The sequence below is a fragment of the Sebastes fasciatus genome, chromosome 14, assembly GCF_043250625.1.
Source record: "Sebastes fasciatus isolate fSebFas1 chromosome 14, fSebFas1.pri, whole genome shotgun sequence".
Classification (NCBI taxonomy): Eukaryota; Metazoa; Chordata; class Actinopteri; order Perciformes; family Sebastidae; genus Sebastes; species Sebastes fasciatus.
In genome coordinates, this window is record NC_133808.1 from 13842838 (window position 1) to 13856443 (window position 13606).

Genomic DNA, 13606 nt, shown 5'->3' on the forward strand with positions numbered 1-13606 from the left:
CACACACACACACACACACACACACACACACACACACACACACACACACACACACACACACACACACACACACAGTTGCATCACATGACAATGGCATGGAGGACTATAATAGGGGACAGGTCAGTAGACTCCTACAGTCCTCCATCATCTCTTTCTGTTTTTAAACATGGACTACTTTGTGGAGTGTGAACTGTGGAAGTGACGTTTGGAGCATTTGGAGCCATGCAGGCTTGCACCAGTAGCTCTGTGAAATGAGGGGCTGTTGAGTGGTGCTCATTGCAATATCGTTAATAGCACGCCAGTGATTCCTGCACCTAATCCAGGCTTTGTATTGTCCTGCAGTTTGCTGGTTGTTTCAATAACATGACAGCACATATCTCAGGCTGTGGAGCAAGGCTGTCTACACACGCAGACAAACATTGTTACTTTAGGCAGCAAGGCCCCACTCAGCTGTGTTGAACACAGAACCCCACCCCCTCCCCCCTGTAAATAGTAACATGGTGGGGATACATTGGTTAAATCACACTTCAATCTGGTTCATTTGTTGTGCACTAGACTGTTGCAGAGGCTTCCTTTTTGTCCCCCAGACAGCTGCTGTGCATACTCCTGTGCTCGCTGTCCATGGTGCTGAAACAAGGCCCCATGCAGCAAAAGGCCTTTCAGGAGAACTTGCTTGTTTCTTTAGCTTTGTACAAATGATATGAATCATTTTGTTTTAATTAGTCTGGCAGTGACGGTTTTAGAGTTAACTTTATTTGACCAACCTCATGTCTTGAACAAAGCGGACAACTACACTGCGTCTATCCCACACCTTCCCATACCTGATTATCTCAAATCATTCATGTTTGGCTGCACACACCTGAATATGGTATGAATATGGTTAATGACAGTAGGGATGTGGGAGTATGGCTCGACAAGGGCAAAAGAGATTTATGATGCTAGTCTGGCTTGTACTGCCTCTGGTATAGATACAGTACTTCCATTCTACTGTATCTACAGTATAGCTTTATTCATGCTTAGTGGATGAACTTTTTACTAATGCTGTAATGTGTATTTGTGTTTGACGCACTGTAGCATAACCATCCTTGTCCTGAACATTAAGGAATTATAATGACAGTTGTTATAAAACGTGTCCGAAGCCAGGAGAGCTGCAGCATCATCACCACCACCACCACCACCACATAAACACAGGTCAGGGAATGAACCTTGGAAAGCAGGAGATCTTCGCTCAAAACTGCAATGATCCTGCAACCCAAACCCATTTCTAAAAGATGGATGTTGTACAAGGGCAGATGGGCTGTGAGTGCTGATAATCCATGTGTGTGTGAGGAGGGCCAGTTAGTGGGAGGATACACTGAGGATAAAGCTTCACAATGGAATCATGTGCTGTTTATATGTTTGTTTATTATGAATCATAGCTTATTGTTAGACTTGTTTGTCAGAGAGTGTTTGCATGCATATGTGCTGTATGGATGTGCATATTTCCTATAACATCTTATAGCTGCTTCCTTCTCATGCCATCTAATCACTAGTGTGCATTTTGCACTCCTACTCTTTGCTAATGTAATCAGACTCAGGCAGGGCTACAGCAGCCTTTTAGCCCCTTTAGCCCAATCTGAATTGCTAATCTGCTCCAGTGTTCGTGTGACCTTTGTGAAAGCACAGCACCCCGGGCCTGCATCACAAACCGCCGCTCCTTGAAGAAACCACTCTGTCGGACAATAAAAAGACATTAAACACAGCTTGAAACAATACTTATTGCTATTCACTCTTATCGCTCTTGTTTCTCTCATCTCAGACCTCTTCCACTTCTTCATCCACACTTTACAACAACTGCTCAAGACTCCTTTTCAAACAGTTTTTAAATGAATTGAAACTGTAACACCACGTGGTGTTTGTGTTTGCTGTAGGTGTGTGTTGTCAATGTTGTATAAGTTAAGAGGATGGAAGAACAGATAAGCAGGGAGATGAGAGGAAAGGAGAAGGTACAGTGGAAAATGTGAGGTAAGATTCAGAGGTGAATGTAATAACTTTACGTTGGAGATTGGAAAGTGTCACAAAGAGGCGACAGTATCAACGCGTATAAACACACACACACATAATCAAACATAACTAGTCTATTAATCTTCATGGACAGATGTTAACTGTGGGTGTCATTATTATTTAAACCAGCTAGCTTTCATCAGTATGACACTGGACCTGCCTTGTTTACTGTCAGAGAATGATGTGTTCCTAGAGTTTACTAGCAAGTGTTACCTGCGTAGCTAGCACTTCATAGAGCATATTCCTCTGTGTCATAGACCTGCATTGTTGCCCCAAATCTATTAAAGAGGACCTATTATGCTTTTTCCCTTTCCTTTAGTGTGTTATATAGTTTTTTGTGCATGTAAACAGTCTGCAAAGTTACAAAGCCCAAAGTCCATGCCAAAGGGAGTTACTCTCCCCCACAGAAACACTGCTCCTGAACAGCCTGAAACATCTCGCTTTAAGTCCCGCTTTTTCTTCCGCAATGTGGTGATGTCACCAAGTAACACATTTGCATAATACTTGCCTAGCGGCTAGTTTGGAATGCCCTCAAACAAAGCTAGTTAGAGTGGAGCTGGAGTGCAGTCTGAAGAGTTTGGTTCGGTTGACCAATCACAACAGAGGGGGCCAAGTGACCAATCAGGGAAGACTGGGCTTTTTGGGAGGGGGAGGAGCTCAAACAGAGCATTTCAGACAGAGGGTGAGAAGAGGTGCTGCAGCACAGCCGTTATGAGAAAAATAAAGCGTTTTTTGAACATTAAAGCATGTAAACATGTTCTAGTAGAAACCAAAAATGCGCCCTAAAAATTAGCATAAGAGGTCCTCTTTAAGAACACATCGGTGAGCCACACTGGTGCACTGGGTGACATGTTTCTTCATTTCCATGAAAACAGGCACCGTAGTTTATTTGGAGTCAGTCCACATACCCCGTCCTGCTGTCGCAAATACTCATTAGAGCTTGAAATGTGTATTAATCTGTGGCTGAAATCAGTCTGCAACAAATGCACTATTTAAATTCTGTTTGAGTAACGTTTGATGAAAACTACAATGCCTAGCTGATTTAGAAAATTGCTTAACCTTTCCAAAAATAAAGAAAATCAAAATGTACATCTTCAGAAGGTACAGGGCTTGGGGCTGAGTGCCACAGACAAGGTAGAGAAGTTTCATTATCAGATTCTGCCACTGACTGAGTGGCCTTTCTTAGTCTGACTTGTGGCTCTCAGACTCCACTTCCTGAAAGCGTGTGTCACACCACTTTTGCTAAACTATCAGTTCCAGACCATAGCCACTTCTTCTATTGACTTACTCTAAGCCTAAGCAAGATCATTTGATAGACATTTTGATATGTCACACTAGGAAAAGCACAGGTGTCAGGTGTAAATAAATAAATTCCATTTAGCTGCTTCAGTTTCAGGGTCCTGGTATCGTGTATGCTGGCTCACTGTCACATTGGCGTGCCTTACTGGGAATAAAACAGAGCCAATCGTTAATGTTAATAACACCTGTGCATTTCCTGCTATGACAAGTCAAAATGTCTGCTGTGAAAAAGGCATATAGACAGATATTTATGCAGATGCTGTTGGGAGCAGTATCTACAGTGTGCATCTAATGCGTGCAGATTGTTATGTAGTATCCCTCCTTTTCGCGTCCTGTTCTTTCCTTTTATAGTCTTTCCTATCACTGTAGAAAAAAAGCAGTAAAAAATGATAAAAGCATTGGCAGCAAAATTTCCATACTGTTATTTTATGGTACGGGTATTTACTATAATTTGACGGTATTCGTCTGGAAACTTCGCTGCCAATGCTTTTACTGTTTTTGTTTTTGTTTTTGTACAGGGATCTTTCTGCGTTCTTTACACCTTTTGATCTCTGTATGTACCTGTTTATATCACACAGACACATGTATGTGGTCACACACACACACACACACACACACTCACACACACTCACACGCGCGCACACACACACACACACACACACACACACACACACACACACACACACACACACACACACACACGCACACAAAGAGCCCCATGTGCCGTGTTTCCTGCAGATCCAGACCTGACCGTCCCTTCCGGTGTAATTTAATTTGCACTCCCATAATTCTCTGCTGCTCTGGTGGCTGTGTCTCCAGGGCTCTGTCTCAACATGTTGATCTCCTTTCTCCCTCTATCTGTCATTGTCTCTCGCTTTCTTTCACATCCTCTCCCTCTTTGTCTTCCTCCCATCTGTGTCAGAGTTCTGAAGGAACCAACATCACATGTACAAATGTGTCCAGTATTCGTCTCTACACCACCCCCACCCCTCTCTCTCTTCCCCCCCTCCTCCGTATAGACTTAGTTCCCATCAGGGGCCTCGGTTTCTCTCTCCCTCTCCCTTCCTAGAAACATGTGGGTGTTGAGCTCTCTTTTCCTGCTGGAGTGATAGATACTGATCTAGGTTAAGGTCCTTTCCTTCCCTTGAATTACAGGCCTGTCCACACAAATCCCACTGTGTACTCCCTCACCCAGCCTCTGCTTATTCAATCACCTTTTCTCCTCTATCACTCTCTATTTCTTCAAGACGATTCAGTTAAGCCTCTATTTAATTCAGCCGTTTATGTGTTAACTCTACGGTGAGGACAAGACGATTGTGTTTTCCATTCCATAAAACAGAATTACAAAAAGTCCCCACATGGAGTCTTAGTGCATGTCAAGGCAAAATTAACAAAAGATAAGACAAAAATGTACTGATCCCCAGGAGGGAAATTGTGCATTACAACACCACTAGAAGCAGACCAGAGATACAGTAGGAAGTGAAAAGGGTCCACAGTCATGCTAGCGGCTCTGTGAGGCTGCACAGCTTTGAACTAAATTTGAATGTCAGCTGTGCCAACATGTTGATATTTAAGTATACCATAGTCTTAGTTTAGTGTGTTAGCATGCTAAAATTATCTAATTAGAATTAAACACAAAGTGCAGCTGAGGCTGGTGGAAATGTTATTGGTTTTGCGGGTATTTAGTCATAAACCAAAGAATTGGGCATATTGAAATTTGACCTGATAATGGTGCAAGATGAAAAATAAAGGGATCACAGAAGTGGTTATATCATAGATTTGGGTCAGTAGGGGGCCTACTATGCCTGAGAGCGAAACTTAAAAAGCAACACGTTCTAACACGTTGGAAACTGAATGGAACATTACGTTATGAACACAAACAAAACAACTTCTTTAGGTTTAGGCAACAAAACCACTTAAGGCTGGCCCACACTAAAGGATTTTCCAAATCTTAACAGATTTTGAAAATGTGAGAGACCTCGAACCTAACGACATGTTATGATAGATTTAACAGTTTTATTCTTATAGTGTGTGAAGAGCAACGATTTGGCCAAAACAGCACACCACACACTAACAGATTCCATTCCTGAACAAGAAGAGTCCCGACTAAAATAAAATGGAAATCTCGCAAAATCTCTCGCGATCAAACGTGGATTTTTGTGTAAAAAAACAAGGCGGACGACAGGCAGGAAGAATTGGTGATGTTAGTTTTTGCGCTACGTTGTACTGAAAATTCAAGAAGGATGGATGGATGAAGTCATGGAGACATGGTAATCAAACACTCCCGTTGGCGCCACAAATCAACAAGTTGGTCCTCCATTATTGAGCTCCATATTACTACTACTTTATGCTTTGCCCGTGAGATGATTTGTGCGTGGGTACTTTTTTTTCCACCACATTGTTATTAGTTAAGTTAGGGGAGAAACGTGTTTTCGCTTAATATAACTATGTTTTTAAAGTGACAGTGAAACTTAATGCTTGTGAAAACAAAGACAACTACATGGATGTGAATCCCGGCCTCCTATGTTTTGTGTTTTTGGAGTTCTTTAAGGACCCCTTATCCATGTCGGCTTAAAAAATTCAGAATGTGGGATATGATTGAAAGCTCAACAAGAGCTACTAAACAGCTACTGCGTGGTGAGATTGCTTTTGTCAGTTCATCTAAAAATTCACTCTGAACCAAAAGAAATTGAGAGGACTAGCAGAGTCAATAGAACACATTGTCCTGGGACCATAGATACTGTATCTGTACAAAATGTCATGGCAATCTTCCCAATATCTGTAGAGATAACTGACCAATCAGCAGACTGACATTGCCATCCCTAGAGCCCCACTGCCAGCAAAAACATCAGAGCTATTTGTAACACAGGACCCTGAAATTTCAGCTCAAAAAGTATATGCAGTATGTACAGTATTTATATATGTATTATTTAATAAGTTTGGGACATATTCAGAGGTTGAAACACTATAAGAAAACATACTGACTCAGCATATGTTTCTAAAAAACACATTTTGCTTTAAAACAAATGGTGAATTAATATGTGAATTGAATGCTTTGACATAGCACACTGATGTACAGATTGTTCTGCTATCAACACAGACGGCATGGCCTTATACTGCAAGTCCTGCACTTTTCTCTCTCCCTCAAATTCAATTAGGGCTCTGTTGCTTCTCTACGCTGCTCAAACTGATCCAGGGAAACTCCCCTTCACATGAGCTGCCAGTGTTTGTTTCTCCCCAGGCAGGAGATAAGGGAATGCGTCTGTTCGAGAAGAACACAGCAGCACTCCCATGGAAACGCCTCCTCGTCGTCCTCTATTCCCCGTCTACGCAGCACAATGAGACCGTACAGCTCCCTCCTTCGCTGCCTCGGGCATCAGCTCCGATCAACACATCCCATTTCCTTCTCCACATATATTTTCCTCCCTCTTTCCTGCAGGCCACTATCCTGAAAAATGTCCTGTCCCTCATTCAGCTAATATATGGAGGAGTACTGTCCTGTTTGCCTGGTGCGTGGGTACTTTTTAGGCCAGCTGAAAAGAAAACAGTATGTGCTCCATGCGCGTGTGTGTGACTGTGTGCAAGAACAAGCTGCATGTAAGCAGCCAGTCACTGCAGGCCATAGATCAGCTCCACTCATAATGAGATAAAAGTTGCAATGAGTCCCTTTTTAATGCTTCCAATTCAATCAGATCTATGGCATAAACAAATTATGACTTTTACAAATGCACACTTGCTATCTGTCTCTCCTCTCCTCTGTCTCACTGGTATGCTTAGTTGAATGATTTGATGAGTGGGTGATGTGTTATGTTTGATTTTCTGTGACAAAGTGAGGAGAGAGGGAAGGGGCTAGAGAGAGCGGAAATGGCTGCTACTGATAACTGACTCCATGCAAAATGCATTAAACTCTCCGATAAAATCTGTAAACATCAGGTGTTGATTTGTTTCAGCCCACATCTATATAAAAACAGTCAGCATCTTCACGACTTCAGGAAAAAAAAACGGTATGCGTCTGTACAACAAAATTTGCATTTGTGTCCAGGATACGGCTGATATCTGCCACTTCAGTTTTATTCAGTGTTAGTTGGCGGTGAACAAAAGGAAGATGACAATTGGATTAACAAAATTAAACAAATAATGTGAGGATTTAAAAACACAAACCATCTGATATACACAAGCGCTGCCCATGACAGCCCAGCGCTGTTTCACATTTCTGGTGTCACCTTTGTGTTGACATGCACATGTTAATTCAGTTCTTGTGCGTAAGCATGGCATTGATCTGTAGACTGAATAGCTGATTTGAAAGGAAGAGAAGTAGTCATGGCATTGCATATATAAAGCAGAGAGTGCAAGCAAGTGCCATCTAGACACTATTTTTAGATTAATGTCACCATGCTGTTTGATGGTGTCGTTTGTATTGGGTGAGAAATCGAATGGAACGGCACATCACATTTCATTTACAATCTCTCCTAGAGGTAAAGGCATCTGAATTATGAATGCATTTGAGGCGAGCATGACACTTTTCTGTAAAATAGATTGATTGAGGTGTGTGTTTACAGGTCTTGGGGAGCACTACTGCATATACAGAGGGAGCTGTGCAAAATCTGATGAATAGAAAAATTGTGGGGATGTGGAGAAAGAAAGAGGAAATACCTTAACAGACCTCAGTTGCCCGTTCCTCACCTCTGCTCGAGGCTAGTGGCTTGACCTTAACTGCTCCTAGCACAACACACCCACGTCTCCGACCGAACTGCGAACTGCAGTTAGAGTTGCACTGTCCATCATGAGTCCAACAGTGTAATAGGAGTGCAAGGCCGTGGAGTACTTGTTTAATACACTGTGGTATCACCCAGAACATCAGCATCATTGGTGACCAAATCTGGATAGTTTAGGCTGATAAATTTCAAACAGAATGTGACTTCCTGTGCTGCTCATGCTTCTGGAAACTGCCCAAGTTGACTAGCTTTTCCGGCTGCATGCCACCAGGCAAGAAGGGATTCATGTTAAACAAGACTATTTCATCAAATCTCCAACCACTTCCTGCTTATGTGCATGAGTAAAAAGGGGTATTTTGTTCCCCTGAGCTTGACTTCTGAGGCAGCACTTCCTCTCAGGCAAATCCTATGTCCTCTGCATCTACCCTAAATCATCTCAACTTACACATTTGATGGGTGGAGGTAGTTGGTTGGTACCATGCCATTGTTCCGACAGCCCATTATTACAAAACCCCCAATAGTCCAAAAAATGTCTATACTTTTATAGGCTACTCTACAAAACGTAAGCACAACTACAAGCCAAGTCTAACTTTCTGTAGGCCTACAAGAATACTTAATTATACTTTTCTAAGTATATCACAATCAAGTACAAGTACGCCTATAAGCCAAGTGTACTTAGACTTTTCTGTATACTTGTCAGCGCAAGCCAAGTACACTTAGACTTTTCTGTATACTTGTCAGTATGAGCCAAGTATACTTAGACTTTTCTGTATACTTGTCAGTATGAGCCAAGTATACTTAGACTTTTCTGTATACTTGTCAGCATGAGCCAAGTATACTTAGACTTTTCTGTATACTTGTCAGTATGAGCCAAGTATACTTAGACTTTTCTGTATACGTGTCAGCATGAGCCAAGTATGCTTAGACTTTTCTGTATACGTGTCAGCATGAGCCAAGTATACTTAGACTTTTCTGTATACGTGTCAGTATGAGCCAAGTATACTTAGACTTTTCTGTATACTTGTCAGTATGAGCCAAGTATACTTAGACTTTTCTGTATACTTGTCAGTATGAGCCAAGTATACTTAGACTTTTCTGTATACTTGTCAGTATGAGCCAAGTATACTTATGTGTACCTTTGTTAAGTATATCTGATAAGTTCATAAAAAGTAAACTGAAAGTATACTCTTATTTTAAGTTTAAAAGAAGTATACTAATAGCACACTTGAATAAAATAAATTAAATAAATCTTTTTGGTAAGGGCTGTTATCTTGAACGGAAGCACATGGCTAAGTATTATGCAAAATAACGTCATTGGACCTTCCCGTTGAAATATTTTTTTCCTACCATGGTGAAGGCATGACCCGCCCTACTCTGCCTCTGGTTGGCTTACCCTGATATTCCTACCCTAAACCTGACTAATCTCACAACCTAACCAACCCAACCTACAAAGGCATTGAAGGCAAGGAGATGGGAAGGTCCGATGATGTCATTCTGCATAATAATTAGCCATGTGCTTCTGTTTGTTGCATGGAGAATCTGTATTTTCGGAACAAGGGCTTTCGGAACGATGGACAGTCCCCGAGTTGGTGATGGTTAAGGGTAATTGTTTTATGGCTTTTCACCGCAGTTTATAATAAACAGCTAGACTGGGGGTAAGCAGGGAAATTAGTGAATGCCTAGCTGAACTAAGACCACATTGACACGTAGCCACTTCATGCATCTTTGGCGGATCAGATACCAGAAAAGTGTAAATGCAGCCAGCAAGCATTAAAAACAACATTCTAGCCAGATATTGAAACTACTTGCTACTTACAGGGCCTATCCTCTGTCATAATGACGGCTGAAATTACACTGAAATTAGCCATAATTGTTCCTGTCACATTTAAAGCAACAAGAATAAAGCAACAACTTAAGGCCATGCAGAAGTCATAATGTGCAGTTGGGGCATTTATCCGATCCCTGATCAGGTGTAACCACTGAATGATCTGTGTGGGTGAAAGAGCATTGATCTGTTATCGGTGAGGAAGTGTGAGTGTGAGCATGTGATGAAGAGCAAAACATTGGTCTTGCTAGTCCATGCGAGTGAGTCATCCATGTGTTTGTGCTACTTTATGGATAGTTGTTAGCTACCTTGCTAAGCTGCTAATGTTGTGACTACACTACTAAAGTGCACAAGTTATTCTTCTTCTGGTGGTTTTTAGCCAAACAGCTTCAGGTGTGTTATAAACCCATCACCCAGTGGAGCGAAGAAGCGCCGACCCGGATTTGCATGTAGCCGAGGGATAACCTGAGATTGAGACGTATATTTGTGTCTACGTATTAACTAAAGTTTATTAAACTGCATGTGGATTTCACCTGCATAAAAGACGCTTGAAATGGAAACGAAAACAACAAAATCAAAAGAAACTGAAAGTGAAGTGTGCTGAGAAAGCTGCATCACTGAGCATCACTGGCAGAGAGACAGAAACCAGTCACAGTTCCCAGACTCTGGTGGTGACATTCTCACATTACTGAGTCATCATCATCATCAGCCGCTCACAGCATGTGATTCAGGGAGAGCAGAGCAGAGCAGAGGAGAAGATAGACACCCGAACATGCAGTTCTTATGTTTATAATCTCCCACATATACTGTACATACACGGCATATACTGTAGCATCACCAACGACAGCACACACACGTGAGAGAGAGACAGGTGACGAACAGAAGTAGAGAGACTGACAAATGAATGGTTAGATTAGAGGGAATACCCGCTGATGTGTACAGCATGATGGGCTCCTGTCAGATCCCTTGACATACTGTATTTTCTCTGGGTTTTGTACAAACAATTCATTTGAGCACCTGGTCCTACCTAATCCTTTCCATTTTAATCAGGCTAGTGTTTCTGTCAATGGATGAGTGTGTGTTAAGTGAGGGGGGCACGTGTTTGCATGCTTGAGTGCACGACACAGTGATATGTTGTTTCCATCCGTTATTTGTTATTAATTTAGTATGAAGATTGAAAGTATTCTTTAAGGAATAGTTTGACATTTTGAGAAATTCACTTATTCGCTTTCTTGCCGAGAGTTAGATGAGAATTTCGATATAGATTTAATTGACAGTCATTATAAATACACATAATACTGCTTCACCTGAAGAGAGCTATCACATATTGTACATATGTATGTCTATTAAATACAGTGTTGTTACAAAAGTAACCTGTTACAATAATTTATTACACGGCTGTGTTGAATACTCGATTCTGATTGGTCAATCGCGGCGTTCTGCGGTCTGTAATTTCTGTATAACAGACCGTTGCAATGGGTGCAGTTCAGATGTTGGACTCTGGCGGACCGTTTTTGTGTCAAAATATTGATTTCTTCAGTAAAGATTTTGGTAATATTATGACATTTACTATGTCAAGTAACTTGTTACCACCTGAAATTAAGTGTTTATTGGTTAAAGTTTTTCATTCATCCACACCGCACCACTTCTGCTAGGTTGTAAAGTAATGTATTACTTTCAAACTAAAGTAATACATTACATTTTGAAAGTAACTTGCCCAACAGTGGTTAAATATGTAGCTGCAGCCAGGAGACAGTTAGTTTAGCTTAGCAAACAGACTGAAAGCATGGAGAAACAGTTATGTTTTTTACGCTTAGATTTTTGCAAGGCATAAAGTGTTAATTATTGAGTTTTAGATGTGCTGGAGCCCTGTCAGATGAGCCTTCGCCAATTGTCAGATGGGATAGCTCCCCCGCGACCCTGAATAAGATAAGCAGTTACGGATAATGTAGATGCTCTGGTAGATGGATTTTGTTACTTTTGGGTGGAGCCAGGCTAACTAGCTGCTGGCATTAGTATCTTATTTACCGTATAGACACAGTGTTATTGATCTTCTCAGCTAACTCTGCAAGAAAGCAAATTGGGGTATTTCCCAAAATGGTGAACTATTCCTTTAAAGTTCTATGTTATGTAACTTGAGAACATTATCATTTTATAGGTTGCACTTTACATTTATTTTATTGTTACTAGTCTGTTGATTTTTTTGATTACCCAATTAATTATTTTGGTCAGAAAATGTCAGAAAATAATGAAAAATGCCCATTATAATGGCCAGGGTGACATATCTAAATTGCTTGTTTTATTGATAAATCGAAGCCTAAAGATATTCAATTTAAAATAAGAGCCGCTCTGGGGAGCTGGAACCAGAGGATGTTTTGCATTTTTGCTTGAAATGAAGCAGAATCGGTAAATTTTCTGTCCACTGACTAGTAATCGAATGATCAATTTGTTTCAGCTCTAACTATCCTATCTATCCTGATATTCAGTCAACCAGTGGCGACACTCAGAAGTGAAAGCACGGGAGGTTGTTGATGCAGTTGTTCGTGTTTCTGGATTGTAACAAGTGTGGAATAAAATGGGACTTGGCTTTGAAGCTCTAAATGTATTCAGTCATGATGGATATTTTTATCCCTGTCTGATAATAATAGAAATCAAGACAATAATAATGCATTGTTTCACGGCTGTTTCCAGGGCAGTGTGATGGAAGGTTGCACTCAGGGTAACAACAATTCACATATGATACAGACTTTCTTTTAAAAATCTTTTTCTTTTAATCATTATGCTTTGTGTTTCTCCTAAAAAGTGTTTTCCAGGTGGGGTGGAAAAAAACCTCTAAAATAGCATTTAGGCAATATCACACTAAACGCCTCCGTTCAAACCGATGCAAATGAGTTTGTGTTGTCCTCCTCGCAGTCCTCATTATGAAGCCAAAGAGGCTGATTATTATTCACATCATTATTCCAGTGGCACCTAGCAACCGCCTCACCTGAGGAGCCTTTCCTGGTGCGTGATACAGGCTTATAGTATGTGAGACCTACAGTATGATCGGTGGTCCCATTGTGTCAGTGGGCTGAAGGTAAGCAAGTAGTATCCTCATCCCCACACCTCCTCCAGTCTGACACTGTAATTTGATTGTTGACGGAGCGGGAAGGGGCAGAGAGAGAGAGAGAGAGAGAGAGAGGTTATTGATGGGAACAGATAGAACATGGTAAAGGAACAAAGCGAGACAGAAGAGGAATGGAACGGAGCTTGACCTGATGATGAGGGTCTTATCGGCACCTCTTCGTAATGGTTTTTCGCCTGCTGTGTGTGTATGTGTGTGTGAAGTGGATGGATGGTGGAGGGGTTAGTGGGGTTTTCCACCTGCTGAAGTTTCCCTCTTTGTCGAAGACCCTTTTGTCCACTCTTTCCTCATCCTTTTACTTCCATCTTATGCATCATTCTTCTTTTGTTTATATCTTTCTTTCATCTTTTCCTCATTTGGGAACTACCTGCGTAACATGTATGGTGCTGTCCCGCTTTGCCTCTTTTGTTGCAGTTTTGCTTTACAGTGGCATTGACAGCCCCTGACTGGTTCTCTGTAAATTATTCATCTTGTCATTGACTTTTCAAAAGCGCTGAGGAGGAACTGGAACACTTCTACCTTGCTCCCACAGCCCTGTGACACAGCTGTACCTCGCTTTTTTGTAAGCAAGCAAACAGACACACACACACACACACACAA

The 13606-nt window shown here is 41.4% G+C and overlaps 1 protein-coding gene across 1 annotated transcript in view; it reads left to right on the forward strand.

The window, feature by feature from the left end:
- nalf1b (NALCN channel auxiliary factor 1b) overlaps nucleotides 1-13606 on the forward strand; it is an 86283-nt gene that overhangs the window by 1897 nt on the left and 70780 nt on the right. The window lies entirely within an intron of this gene.